Source organism: Choristoneura fumiferana, chromosome 12 (genome assembly GCF_025370935.1).
Source record: "Choristoneura fumiferana chromosome 12, NRCan_CFum_1, whole genome shotgun sequence".
Classification (NCBI taxonomy): Eukaryota; Metazoa; Arthropoda; class Insecta; order Lepidoptera; family Tortricidae; genus Choristoneura; species Choristoneura fumiferana.
This window is the reverse complement of record NC_133483.1, coordinates 5,827,616-5,843,093: the sequence shown is the minus strand read 5'-3', so window position 1 is coordinate 5,843,093 and position 15,478 is coordinate 5,827,616.

The following is a 15,478-nucleotide window of genomic DNA, read 5'->3' as shown; positions in this document are numbered from 1 at the left end:
TTAAGGTATACCATAGGCGACAGGCTAGCATACTGTCACTATTGTACCGTTGTTCGTCAAACTTAAAACCTAAAAAATAAAATTAAACCTAAAAGTGGCCCCAAAGCGGTAACGTTTCGTGTGCTCTGCCTACCCCATTTGGGAATACAGGCATGATGTTTGTGCGTGCAGTTTATAAACTATCTTTAGTTGCTTTGTTTTCTACGAAGCAAATGTAACAAAGATTAAATTTTAATAAAATAATTATCATTAATAAAGCCATATTTCTTAATCTATTCTCAACCCGAATTACGTTTATGCACGGCGAGGCTGGATAATAAATAAAATTACTTACAGCTAAGGTTTACCTTAATCCTTTTAAAATGGAATGAAATATATTTGTTTTGACCTTGTTGGGACCTTTTACGAAAACTCGCATAGGGAAAAATGCAACAGAAAATCCTAAATGGGGCTTTTAATTCGCGAAAATCGTTTGCGTCGAGGGTTAATGGCGATACTGCGGCCTAAATATGTATTATTTCCAACAGAAAGATGGAAAACCCCCGATTTAGTCACTTCAATGTTCAATATCTCAAAAACGGCTAAACCGATTTTGATAAAACATATCTAAGAACCATCGCTAGAAAACTGGCTTTCAAATAAATAAAACCGCATTAAAATCTGCCCACCCGTTTAAGAGCTACGGTGCCACAGACAGACACACATAGCGGTCAAACTTATAACACCCCTCTTTTTGCGTCGGGGGTTAAAAAAATTGAAGTGAGGATTGATATCCATGTAGCATAAGTGTTTAATTTGTCTAAAGTGATGTAGCAGACTATCGATAGTCTATCGATTGCTGTTATATATTAAAAATAAATATTGACAGTCATACCGATAGCTCGAAACGACGCAACCAATTGACCCGATCTCATACCCTATAACTAGCATAGTAATCAAATCATAATCCATACGTGCGTACATTTCAATCCAGTGAAAATATCAGAAGAAAAACTGAACTAGTGTGTGTATGTTGTTATTACCAAAATCCAGCTATCTACTTATATTTCATCTAAATTATTCTAGTTTGAAGTATTAATATAAGATTACTAAATAAAAAATCAATACAAAAAAAAATATTATTATACGTAATTACAGTGTCCATTGATATGTTCTCATGACTATGAAATCGAACTTGAGAACCACAATTTCTCTTATAGAGTTCTAATCATGTCCTCACGGTTCCTTGGATTCAGAACAACTGCGAAAACTATCAATATGCTTCTAATGGGTTTCATGGCAGCACAACATTGTTCTGTCACGGATATCGGAAACGCCGAAACTAGAAAAACTCATTACGTACGACTGTTTCGACGTATACAATGTACATAAAAACTTATATAAGTATTTGGTGAATTTGTTCTATTGGGAGCTTGAAATAAAGACTAACAATACCGATAAGATCGCTTGAAACAAGACCTTTACCTTGAAGGAAAAATATTGAAAAAGTTCTCGTGAAACGTGATTTATAAAACTACAAAATCTTATCGAGTACGAACTTTTACGAACGTTTAATTTTGTAGTTTTATAATACCAAAAATATGTGTACTAAATATAAGTAAACTATTTTACTTTTTACAATTTAACAAAGGACAGTACCTCATTAATGTTTTGGGATATACTCGTAAATCATTTATATTTTGTTCATTGTATCTCTCACATAATTAAGTAAACATTTAAACCCATAGCACTAGCCCATAGCACAGCTAGACTAAATTGCTCTTGGACACAACCTCCAAAGGCGACATGCACCTCACTAGCTTTGTGCCCCTGATACCAAACACACACACCAACACACTTATACCAACTAAGACACTTATACAAAAAATTTCAGTACTACGTAGTACGATACAACTTGTAAAACGTTTATACAGCTATATTAATACACAAGTAGCAGTAAACGGCCGTTATCAGATGTTATGATTTTGTACGGATTTAATCCTCCCGAGTGTAGCCCATAAGCTTACGAGCCTTAGGGGCTGTTTCACCACCCATTGATTAATTTTAAATGACGGATAAATCTGATGCCGTCTCCGTCTATTCGAACGAAACAAACAGAGACGGCATCACATTTATCCGTCAGTTAAATTTAATCAATGGTTAGTGAAACAGTCCCTTAATCTCCAATAGCGAGAGCGGCTTAACAACGTCGCACCCGCTTACAACTCAAGGAACGAACTTTGCGAACAAAAACACCATTCAAAAGGCAAATATAATTACCTAAGCGGGACCGATCAATCAAATATTGACGGGTTAATAAACAAACAGATTGCGTATAATAGGTTGCCACGTGGTGATGGAAGTAGTAGGTACATAACGAAGACGTCTGAGGAATATAAATTTCTACGAGCCGTTCCCACTATTCAATTTCTTCAGATAATAACCAAAGTTTCAAGTGTTTTCTTTTTTGTTTTCTTTTTTTTAGTACCTAATGTTTATTTTATTTTATTATATTATGAAGCTTGAGGCAGTTGTGACACCGCCGGCGAGGAAGCGATTGGCTATCGACTATTTTCTCGCTCAAGAAACGAACAAAAGATATAGATCCTGTGTGAATAAAAGAGACACATAGGTATAGGTAATATTAATAGTTGAACGCTGGCTGTTCTCTTCACTCTCTTGTCGCAGCGACAAGAGCTATAAAACTCGCTGACTGAGCTATAAAACTAAGAGTACTTAATCGTCCGTCGCACTCGAACACTCGCTTACATACAGCCCCGGTAAGAAGTCTCTATGCTTATAGCCAAGCGACAAAACGTCGCTTCTCGCTGCTCGCCCACTCGTTTCTAGTTAGTAGCTCTGATCGCTTTTCTCGCTCATCGTCGGCGGTGGGACAAGAAGTGCCTGACGTCCATCACATTTTTGAGTCGCAGAGGCGCACTAACCGTCACGTAAAAACTGAACCCTCGTGTACGACACAGATTACGATGCTACTCGTGCCAAATCAAATAAAAAGTATGCTGAAAATATGAAATGCATGAGCACCTAAATAAATTAAAGTAGGTAATGGCTTTTTCATCTCTCCTGTTCGGAAAGTTTAATTTTCATAGGTAGATAGTCGGGTGCAAAATTGCGTTTTCATCTCTAGGGTGGAAAGTATTTTTTTTTTAATTTTTCGATTAGCCACGGAGTCGAAGATAATTGAGTTACGTCAATGACACTTTTTATTCACGTTTCGGCATGGCCAACTAGATGCACGTCGTGACCAAGGAGTTTATATACAACACTGGAGTGTGAACGCCGAACATCCCTTTGAAACAAGAAATTTGATCTTTATTACGTCACGAACATATTCCATCTCTTTCTTTAGTTAGGTTAAGAAAGAGATGGAAGTCATTCGTGAAATGTGAAAGAAAGAGCTGGAATATATAAATAAGTAATAAAGGACAAACTTCTTCATTCGGCGTTCAACCTCCAGTTTTGTATAATAAGCTCCTTGGTCGTGACCAACTCGTTTTTTTTTATAGTCGGCCGTGGCAAGTGGCCAGGTCGAAAAGGTACCGTTGGAGGTTGGATCTAAGTAAACTCAATTTATAATTATTCAATTTATTTTTTTGGAGTACCTATTTTACTTTCATCACAGTCGGAATGAAAAGTAGAGTGTCTAACTCGGGTGAAATTACCCATTTCCCCTCGAACTATTGGCCGCTCGAACGAAATCAATGTACTATTGCAGTGGCTTAAAAAAATCTTTGTATATTCCAGTATGTATGAGAAGTTTCATTACACTCAATGAGCTGTCTATTAGATATATAATAACTTGAAAGCATTCAAGCAATTCAGATGGAAATTATAGTATACGTATGTATCGTTGGAAAAGTGGTTGTAGCAATTCATATATTAATAATATGCGCATATTGTTATGTTTTTTTTATTCCTCCCATATTTTTTTTCGTGGACGGCATATTGAAATATTTCATATTATGTATGTACACGCTTTGTTCAACAGCTATGAGGAATCTTATACCTAACTCATAATTATGTTGAAATCCGTCCAGGAGTAATGTTACAGAGGGTGCCAAAAAATAGACGTACCTACACAAATACCTACTTACATAAACGCTCGAGAACCATTTAATCTTCTTTCGAGCAGTCGGGTAAATAGTCAATAATTGATAATCGCAAATAACCTTGAATCTATGTATCTCTAATGGACCAGGATGTAGGTAAAATTAATTTAACAAAACCGGGAACTAATAAAGCCCTGCTCCACGTAACTCATTTCACAGAGGTACAGTGGACTATTTAGGACGTTTCCTTACCTACTTATATTTTTGTAAAGATTTCTTCATAGAAAAGAACGGGAGACCCTGTCGTACCCGAAGCTACAGATCAATTTTAGAAATTGACATTGATGTGGTATATCTTCGTTCGCTTTTCTTCGTAACAGGCGGGAACTAGACGTTTGAGTATAACCCATTGATAGAAAATGTATGTAGTGTAGGTACTCTTACAAACCTACGTCATACCTGCCTGTAGCAACTATATTTTTACGCGATTCGCCAAAATTTTTATGCGTTTGTAATGATAACAAGTATGGCAACGGTTATATGACACTAACTATAACTGAGAGATATTTCATCCGGAGACATACCTAACTTACGCTTCTCTCGTTCTCCGAGCTGCCTAACCAAACTTACTCCACGCCATTGTTGTTTACGTCTTAGTTTTGCCAATGCTAAACTACTTATGTAAGTACAATAGTATATACCTAGGTATACATTACAGTAAGTGTGAAGGGGTCAAACATTACGTACGTAATACGGTCTAATAGCCGCTAGAAGGTATTCCGTGTAATGGCGCTTCTTAGACAAGATAATTCTAATAATAGACCCACGTCCGTGACTCCGCATGATCCATTCGAAATATTACAAAACTCGAACAGAGCAATAAGGATTTATGAAAATCTGAAATAGTAGGAACTTCCAATTACATTAATGCAAGCTCTTAGTAATCTTGACTAGCGCTGCCCATCGCGATAATATAGCAGATATTTTTATTCGATGACGTGTAATAACCTAGTCTGATAGAGGACTGGTTTCAGGAGGCAATCAATCAACAATCAATCATCGGTCGGTAATAAAATGCGTTGTCGGTCCACCCAATCTTACGCATAAAGAATATCTGCTGGTCGGCCAGGATAATCTGTATCGATTACGAAGTTGAATGAAAGTTTAATATTTATCCTTATATCCATTAGTAGGGCCATACTTACGTATATTGTCAAGGTTTAACAAGTTAGTCGGCGTTAGCGAACTTTGAATTAAAAGCATTAACATAAAAACCTGTCAAGTGCGTGTCGGGCTACCTGTATGTAAGGTTTCAAATATGCGGCAAAAAACGAACTATTACTCATTCATTTGTAAGTTTATTTAATTTCTCTAATTCTCTAAGACACTAACGGCCTACCTCTTACTTTTCAAAAGATATCCAAGAATTGACGAGATAGTTAAATAAATGCAGAAAAGTAACGTACCTAACTCACACGTAATTTTTCTTTGTTTTAATTCTATGTAAATAATCTAACAACCTCTAATCCGCGAACAGACCAATAGACAGACGGTCGTGGCGATACCATAAGGGTTTCTCAGACCCCTAAAAAAATTACGTAATTATTTTCGTCAGGCACTCGTATCATAACCACATTGCTGGTGAATAATTAAATAATTCTTAATTCACCACTGTTAGATTTCTAAGTTTTTTTATATGTATATTTAACACCCGGTAACAGAAAGGGCAGAAAAATATGAATCAGTCTATTACAGCCACATTTTATCGTTTCCGACGCGTGTGAATTATTCATTCTCGAAGGGTTGACGTCAGTGGATAAAATGTGATCCACTTTTGAAACACTTAAGTAGGGCATTAGTACAATTCAATTCATACAAATGCAAGCACGTCCTTAGACCGTAAAGCGCAGTTATGCAAGCAGACATTTCAAATCAAGCCATAAATAAAATCAATAAAGTGATCAACAAACTTGATTAATTAGTCTGTTGATTAAATTATCGGAAAATATTGGACACTTGTTAGCACGCCGTGACGTCACGGATCCCACTCGCGAACTTTGACGCGCTTCTTCTTTGTGATTTTTTGTTTGATTGTCAAAAGAAAAAATCGCGTCCTATATTTTGTCATAATCTAACTGATGAACTAAATGGAATAATTGTTTTTTACCCAGGGAACTACACTACGATTATTTCCACTTTGATGACTCGGGATATCTCGTTTTAAATCTAAAAGGTAAATTACAAGCAAATTACGACAAATTATTATTTGTTTTGTTTTTTACTATCCAGCTTTTTACCTTGTCTAATATACATAGCCGGATTAGACGTTGTCGCGGCCATAACCAAATCTTTATTTTAATCAATGTAGAATTGCCAAGTGTCAAAGTGGAGATAATCATACTGTACCCCAGTTTAAAACAAAGAATCCAATTTAAATTTTCAGTGGTATATTATCTTCGTAGTGGGCAGTGTCGGAAAGGACAAGACGCAGTTTATAACGATAATGAAATTGCCTTTATAAAAAGAAAACTTTTTCTATCGCTCCGAGACGGAACAGACTAAGACCACGATTATCCTCGCGCCATTTAAACATAACGAATTAAACGTCCTTTTTCCTAAACGTTAAAGAATTCTTTGGAACACTGTCTTGGAAATAAGACCATTCGCATCATAAGCGTGATAATGGGATCTATATGTCGTCGGCCGATCGTAAAATCCGCCAGATTACGAAATTCTTTGGCATATCGTGAAATGGCGGCAGTTCATGATATGCCTAATAGTTGGCCAGGCATATCACGATGTGCCTGAACAACACGGCAGATCGATTAAAGCAACGCATTCGTTGATATTCCTAGCTCTATACCGGGCACATCGTGATATACCGAAAAAAAGAAAAATTTAGGTAAGTACGATGAGCGAAGCGAGGAGTGGTTAGTGGGCCAATCAACTTTTTTACCGACACTAATCTGTCCGCGACATTTTTCAAACAATTGCAGATTTTTGTAAGTAAACATGTTTTTTCTGTAATTTAATAGATGGTGTACATGAATACATGCCATCCTACGTAAGTTCAACCTATTAAACCGTGAAATATCTTGTTGGAAGTACGACTTTTTGGTAACGCCAGAGGCAATTTTGGTAACGCAGGAGACGCCCAAAGTGTCGGTAAAATAGTTGATTGACCCTAGTATGAATTGTGACCACAACGCACGAGCCGAGCGAGCGAAGCGAGCGCGCCGCGGCAGCGGCCGGCGAAGTGCCAGAACCAATATGTCGGCGTTTCATGATATGCCTAGGAATTTCATGATCTGCCTAAACTGGTCAAATCATGAAATGGCGGCGTTTCATGATATGCCTAGGAATTTCATGATCTGCCTAAACGTCACTAGGCAAATCGTTAAACGGTGAGTTTTGAACGATATGACGGATGCCCCTTTGCCAATTCATGAAATGGCGCCATTTCACGATATGACTAGGAATTTCGTGATCGGGCGGATTTTACGATCGGCCGCCGACATTATACAAGAGCCATTAAGTGGTACAAATTGTATGGGATTATGTGCGATTATATTTAGTCGATTATAAATCTGACGTTACCATTATTCTCTTCTTATAGCCGTCGGCGTGAATGGAAATGCCATCAAGGCGTAAATCTGAAATGTGGTAATTCCGTGTACACGCTTTGATGGTACTCGCGCGGCCATTTCGCGAGGCGAATTGTCTGCTCGGCTGTAAACGAACACTCAAGTGTTACAATAAAAACCGAATCTACACGAGAATAGGTCGATCAGTAAACAAACATACAGTATGTAGCATTTTCTCGAATATGCTTGGAAATGTCCTAACTGTCGCAAACACGGAGTTATTCCTTATTATAAAAAAACCGGCCAAATGCGAGTCGGACTCGTGCACCGAGGGTTCCGTACAAACCTGTAGGTAGTAGGGTAAGTCCGGGGTAGATGGCCATTGTTTTTATTAAAACCAATTAAAAAAAAGAATTTATGTTCTACAATGGAAATCTATATATGTAATTAATTACACTTTAACTAATTAACTTTCGAATGTCAAGCCAGTCAGTCACAATTTCTAATAAAATCGTTACGAAGTATGAGTTTTAAAAAAAATACAGTTGGCCATACAATACAATACAATACAATACAACACAACACAACACAATACAATCTCTTCTTATTGTACCTACCTCCATTATCCTCAAGTAGTAATTTTGCCAAATTTCAAGCCCCTTATTAGGGTGTGCATTGTATTGTCTATTACTTACTTACACAATCAATCAGTCAGGTACATTATTCCTTTATGGGTACTTACCTAAACACAGAGTGCACGCAAACAGGGTTTATATCCAATATCCACTGATCCATGCGGCAAAGGGTCAGACGGTTTTCATCCAAAAACGCACGTTTACATTATGATTTATTTCATTGAAAAGTCAAATCGGGAAAAACAAGCGTGTATAAAAGTGAATTGAACATAATGTATAATAACCATAATAATAGCCATAATATATATTTACCTGCTTTATACTTGTTTATTTTGTGTTTATGTAATTTCAGTAATTTGCGAAATGCTAATAAACGTTTTCTATTCTATTTTTTTAAATATATACCTACGTTACCACATAAACCACGAGTTGAATATAATTATGTTAAGGATAATTTATTTCTCAGAAGATTACAGTCACTTGTATTTATAACAAGAAACAAATATTTAAAAGCACTTTTAACTATTCACGACATCAATGACACATATATGTTAGGCAAAATAAATTAAAATCCAGGTTTTGCTACTCAAATGCAACTACTTTTATCATATGTTTATTCCAAACAAATTAAATGGTATTTTCAATGTACGGCATCGTCGGCATCGACTACCTAAATGACATCACCTGTCACGTAACAAAATTACAGATTTCGCAATACATTAGCTCAAGATGGAGAGTGGAAGCTGTGGTATAATTTTTTGCTCCTGTTACCTTGTAGATTCACGAACAAAACGACACTGCAAGATATATTTGCAGTTTAATTTACCCAAATATAGGTACTCTACATGATGGAATGAAGCATATTCGATATCAGACAGAAGGTACAACGCAAGACAAATTTCACACACCGACGCATCACGTCATTCCATCAATATTGAATTTGTGAAAGGCGAAATAGGTCCCACAATGCCACGGGCTTTTGGTGACCAAGTTTCGGTGCCGAACCATGTGTATGTTGCCAACCGGTGTGAATAAACAGAGCCTTTTAATACCCCATTAAGAATCACTTTAAAATAAACCGTTACCTTGATTGAATTTGCACACCTATTGGGGTACACTAATCGGGCATTCGTTTCCTATCAGAAACATTTTCAATTTCGAAGATCAAAAGCAAAACTTTGAGATTAAAAAAGAGTGACTCAACTCATTTGCCACCGAGTTTTGTCCTGCATTATAAATGGAAAGAATCTCAAATTATCTCGATTTATTAAATCACCAGCCTGTGACTTCGTTTGCAAAGAATACGTTTATAACACGCCCGCGGGAATTATACAGTTCCGGAATAAAAACTATCCTGTGTCCTTTTCTGGGTCTCAAACTATGTCCATACCAAATAGCTGTTGCCCGCGACTTTGTCTCCGAAGATTCGTTAATCGCGTGCCAACAGGAACAATACAATTTTCCGGGATAAAAACAATCTTTTGTCCTTCTCAGGTCCTGAAGCAATCTCCGTACCGAATTTCATCACCATCGGTTAAGTGTTTTACGTGTGAAAGCTTGACAATCAAACGTACCTACCTACTTTCGCATTTATAATATTAGTCGGATCATGAGAGTCGCGTTAAACCGGTGGATGCAAGTGGCGAGTTGTCATTCATTGTGCCGTTCTAAGGGGGAGGCCTTTGTTCAGCAGCGGACGTATTCCGGCTGATGATGATGATGATGATATTAGTCGAATTCTTTGCATCTGAAATCATAACGCTGAGAGCTAAGAATAGCAGTTTCAACTAGACTGCTTTCAAACATGACATCCTTCGTGTGATTTACGCTATGGTAAGCGTGACCTAGTTGTAAATAGCTGCACTATCTAAAAATGTAATCAATAGTATCTACCTACACACCGTGAAACTGCAGCTAGGATAAATAACTCGTAGGCGTTTGAGTAATATAATTGTTTAGATAATCGTTCGTTCTGCTAGTAACCGTTTAGAAAATCTACGTAAAAGACGTGTTTTGTGACATAAATCCGTCTTTAGAGACAGTCACAATTGTAAAGTATAAATCAAAACAGCGACTGCCAAAGATAGCAAAAACTGATTTCGTTTTCAACAACTTGTGTTGTTCTAAATCCCTATATTATTTTATTATTAGTATGTTTTTGACAGTGCCGACTCCCATCAGGACTTAATAGTTCAGATTTCTCCTAACTAATACGTGCGTTTTGATTAACTAATTGAATCATCAGAGAACATGTTAAAGTTCGCAAATTGCTGTCACGTCGTGTTAATTTTGCTGTCTACGCAAGATGAAGTGAAATGACAGTGAGATGTGACGAGCGACTGTCCCTATAATGTATGGTCTCAAGATCCGTATTGAACTCTTAAATGTTCTATTCACCAGCCTGTAAAACTTGAGACTCTTCATCATCATGCCACTATAAAGGGATTATTTTATCTCGTATGAGTATGTTGTAGAAAATTACGTACCGTTTAACATGTCCTTACATCTAAACCTGGAAAGGACCAGGTGTCTTGGATAAAAATGAAAACTAATAAAGTTACCTTTGATCACTAACTATCTTACTTATAATCTACACAATCTTGTTGTATTATTTAAGGACATTTTACGTTACATACTCACTTTGTTTCGTTTGATAAGTCTATTACACAAAGAAAAAGAAAAATTTACCGCAAAAAAAGCTGTTTCCTCCTTTATTCCTACAATCATATTATTCGCAAATGCCTTTGTTTTAATTGCCTGGTACTCGTAAGTATTTTTCATTCTGAAACATGGTTCAAAACCGAAGAAATTCATAAAAATCGCATGACAATAGCAAGCGTATAAAATAGCGATTAAGAAGTAGCAGAAAGCACTTATTTTAAACACCAATCTAACCGACAAACGTTCAGTATTTACTTTGCAAAGTAGCAGGAAAGTGAAAGTACGATCCATCAAAGCGAATGGAATAGGCCTCAAACCACATTCGTCTCCCTGTCACTTTGCGCAAACTTCTGTAAGTTGAAAGTTACTTGGAACTTGGACAGCAGGTAAAAGCGGCCAATTTCAAGATGATTCAGATCCTTTATTTGAACAGTAACCTGTGAGGCATTAATTTATGTGACAATAGGGCGTTAAAATGCCTTAATATTTTATCCCTGTGAAAAACGCAGTAAATAAAAATATGCTTTGAACTGTTGATAATAATTAGGTTGCAGGTGGTCGGACCTTGCTTGGACTTGGAGTTGCTACCACCATCTTGCTAGCTAATCCTGCCGTGAAGCAGCACTACTTGCACTGTTGTGTTTCGGCGTGGAGAGTAAGACAGCCGGTGAAATTACTGGCACTTGATGTACCTCTGGTGTTGCAGATGTTTATGGGCGGTGGTGATCTCTTACCATCAGGAGACCCACTTGCTCGTTTGCCATCAAGTCGAATAAAAAAAAAAGGTAACGACAGATTCTGATGTACTGTACAGGTACTCCATCGTTCAAATATAGCCGTCGTGAAATCAAATTAAAAAAAAAACACCAAAAGTAAAACTATCATTAAAATTAGAATTCCTAAGTCAGTAAAAATTATGTAAAGCCAAGTGCGAGTCGGACTCGCGAACGAAGGGTTCCGTACCATTATCTATATAACATTAGACATGACCAAAAAAAACACGTTGGTTGTATGGGAGCCCCCTTAAATATTTATTTTATTTTAATATAACTATTTATTTTTGAAGTCAATATACGACTAAATATTCTATGAATATTTTAAGCGTCTACCAGTGGCTGTTATTAATATCGAGCAAAAAACGGAAAAAATCACGTCTGTTGTATGTTGTATGGGAGCCCACTTTAAATATTTGTTTTATTCTGTTTTTAGTAAGTATTTGTTGTTATAGCGGCCACAGTTATACATACCTAATTTTTGAAAATTTCAACTGTCTAACTATCACGGTTCGTGATATACAGCCTGGTGATAGTCTGACGGACGAACAGCGAAGTCTTAGTACTTAATAGGGTTTCCGTTTTTACCCTTTGGGTACGGAACCCTAAAAATGTACTTTTTAGAAACATCGCTCATTCACCGCGAGTTTTCACGTGACATTTCATTAATGCCGTGACTCTCTTCGTTTCTCGGCCGCGAACCCTTTGAAGCTGATACAAAAACGAAATAAAGAACACTTGCAAAAGTTAGGTACGAACAGCGCGAAATCCCTCCACGCCCGCGTTTATGCCTCTTCGCATGCATTCATGCAGGTGGTAGGACCTTGTGCAAGGTCCGCCCGGATTGCTACCACCATCTGGCTCGCTAATCCTGCCGTGAAGCAACAGTGCTTGCACTGTTGTGTTTCGGCGTGGAGAGTAAGACAGCCGGTGAAATTACTGGCACTTGAGGTATCCCATCTCTAGGTAGCCTCTAGGTTGGCAACGCATCTGCAATACCCGTGGTGTTTCAGATGTTTAGGGGCGATGGTGATCTCTTACTATCAGGAGACCCACTGGCTCGTTTCCATCCAATCGAATAAAAAAAACATGCATGATTGTGGAGACTCCATTATATTCAAAAGGTGCTAATAGCCTTGTTCAACTCCAGCCCCAATTTCAACAATATGACCTCTGACAGAATATCGAAACTACTGTGTGGCACACTTTATTCTGCGCCTCTTAAGGCCATTGAACCGAGAGCTACTTCGATATCAAACAACCCATTGAGTGGGCACTAAAGTGGACAAGGAGGGGTTCACGCCGGAGCAGAAGAAGAGCAAACGCTCGTACAGTGAGACGGTTCCGACGGTTCCAGGGCACCTTTTCGCTGATGAACGATATCAGAGATGGTGACGCAACGGGGTCACGCCGTTTTGTCGCTTAAGAGTTTTAAAAAAAAAAAAATCGGGATAGAATAGGCTAACAGTAATAACAATAATATATTTATTCAGCGGCACAAAATTTGGCCCACTCTCCATACAAAATTACCTATTACAGCATACTGTCGAGGGCCAAATTTTTGCCGCTCAGTAAATAATATTTATATGTTTACCACGCGCCATGTAAATCTGCCTAAAAATTCATTACTTAATACTCAGTTTTGACGCATTTTTGAGATACATTTTTTATGCGACGTCTTTACGTTACTCCCGAATTGTGTTCGAATCGCTTAACGGTATAGTGCCTATTCAATTATTGGAATTATACCTTAATAGTTTTTGTAGGTACTAGTCGTGGCAATGAACTTTTGGGCAAAGTTAGGCGGCGGAAGGTATATGTTAGTATTTTTGTATGAGACGTTGCCTAAAAACTTCGCCCAAATACTTCATTGTACTGTCTGCACTTCAAATAAACATGAGATTGTTACAAACCAAATTAGGTTATTTTTCAGGGGGTCTCAGCAAATTTGATTAGTTCCGGTAGCAGCCGAATAAAACACGCTGTATCATGCCAGACACGCAACGGGAGGGAATGAAGCACCAATCTATTGCAACAAGACGAATACACGACGAATTTTATTTAAACATTAGAATTTACACGCGGCTCCGCACGCGTCTCATAGGTCTGGCACAGGAATTTAAATTCCGGGTTTCTTATATGGAAATTCCCATAAATTTTATCGTGGTTATCATTGACTTGGCACTAAAAACACATTTGCGAAATTAATAATAATTGGATCCTCATCATCATCCCAGCCTATATGCGTCCCACTGCTGAGCACAGGCCTCCTCTCAGAATGAAAGGGCTTAGACTATAGTTCCCACGCGGGCCCAGTGCGGATTGGGAACTTCACACACACCATTGAATTACTTCGCAGGCTTGTGTAGGTTTCCTCACGAGGCCCTATGTATTTATGTAGGTAGACTAGAGGCTACGTATAGACGTCGGAGTTTTCAAGTGGCCCCAATAGCAGAGAAACTTACCGAAAGCCGCCTTATGTGGTACGGCCACGTAATGCGATGAGACAAGGAACATGTTATGGTCAAGAAAGCAGTGTGTCTTCCAGAGAATAAAAAAAACTAGAGGTGGCTACTTCCTGGTGAACCAGCATGACCAAACTAAGATTAGAAGAGTCGACCCCACATACTCGTACTGTGGCAAAAAGCAAATAAGGAATCGCGGTCCTCCAGGCTCCAGTGGTTTAGGCTGTGTTGACAGTCTACGAGTATCAATCCGTCACATAACTCTTTCACAGGTGTAAAGATGACAGCAATAATCAGGAACCATCAACAAAAATATGTTGAAAAATGTTAGCCAAAACGTATCCCATCCTGAGAATGCTGTTTTCGTTTTACTCGTTGACGCGAGGTTTTTTTATGGAGGGAATCCTAACGGAAAACATCCACTTGTTTATTTCTCCGCCCAGGGGAGGTTAGTTAATAGGAAAATAAACTAAAAGATCGAGCGTATTACCGATGATGAGGTTCAATCGATCGGATTAAAGACAATTGCTTTGTTTCTTGTATGTACCACATACTCTCTTACAATATTAAATTTAATAGATTTTTGGTGTGTTCGACACGTTTGTGGGGTTTTGGTGGGTGAGTGAAGTTAGCAATATTTAAACTTGGTAATATGTGATACGTCGTGGTAGCTTAATTGGTGAGACCTCTCAAAGAGAGGCCCGGTCTCGCACTTCTGAGTTTTTCCGAACTTATGTGCGAATTAAATTTGAAATTGACCGTGAACTTGCAGTGAAGGAAAAAATCGAATGGAAACCATCCCCAGCCGAACATTAGTTACGTGCAACCGTTGGATGCGGTTTACTAATGATTCGGCGAATAACGTTTGGCAACCTGTTTCATTTCGCAACTTTTCATTTCCCAACTATTTCTGAAACTGTAAATATTTCAGGATTTTTATAAAACTAACCTAACCTTACCTAAAGGGTTCTACACGATGGCCCTGAAATAAATCCTGAAATATCTACAGTTTTAGAGTTTGCGAAATGAAAAGTTGCGAAAGGAAACAGGTTGCCAAACGTTACGTTGCAAAAACGCAGTACTCGGGTGGATGCAAGTGGCGAGTTGTCGTTTATTGAGGCGTTCTAGAGAGAGGCCCTTGTCAACAGTGGACGTCTTTCGGCTAATGATGATGATAATGTATGCTCAGTTTAGCTTTGAGAATGACATGAACTCTTGTCTTGCGTGGTATTTGTGATAGTTGGGCCTGTGTCACATCACATATGTTGAATTACGTAGTGGTCGAGGAGAGCTTGTTTCTTAAAAGTAGTG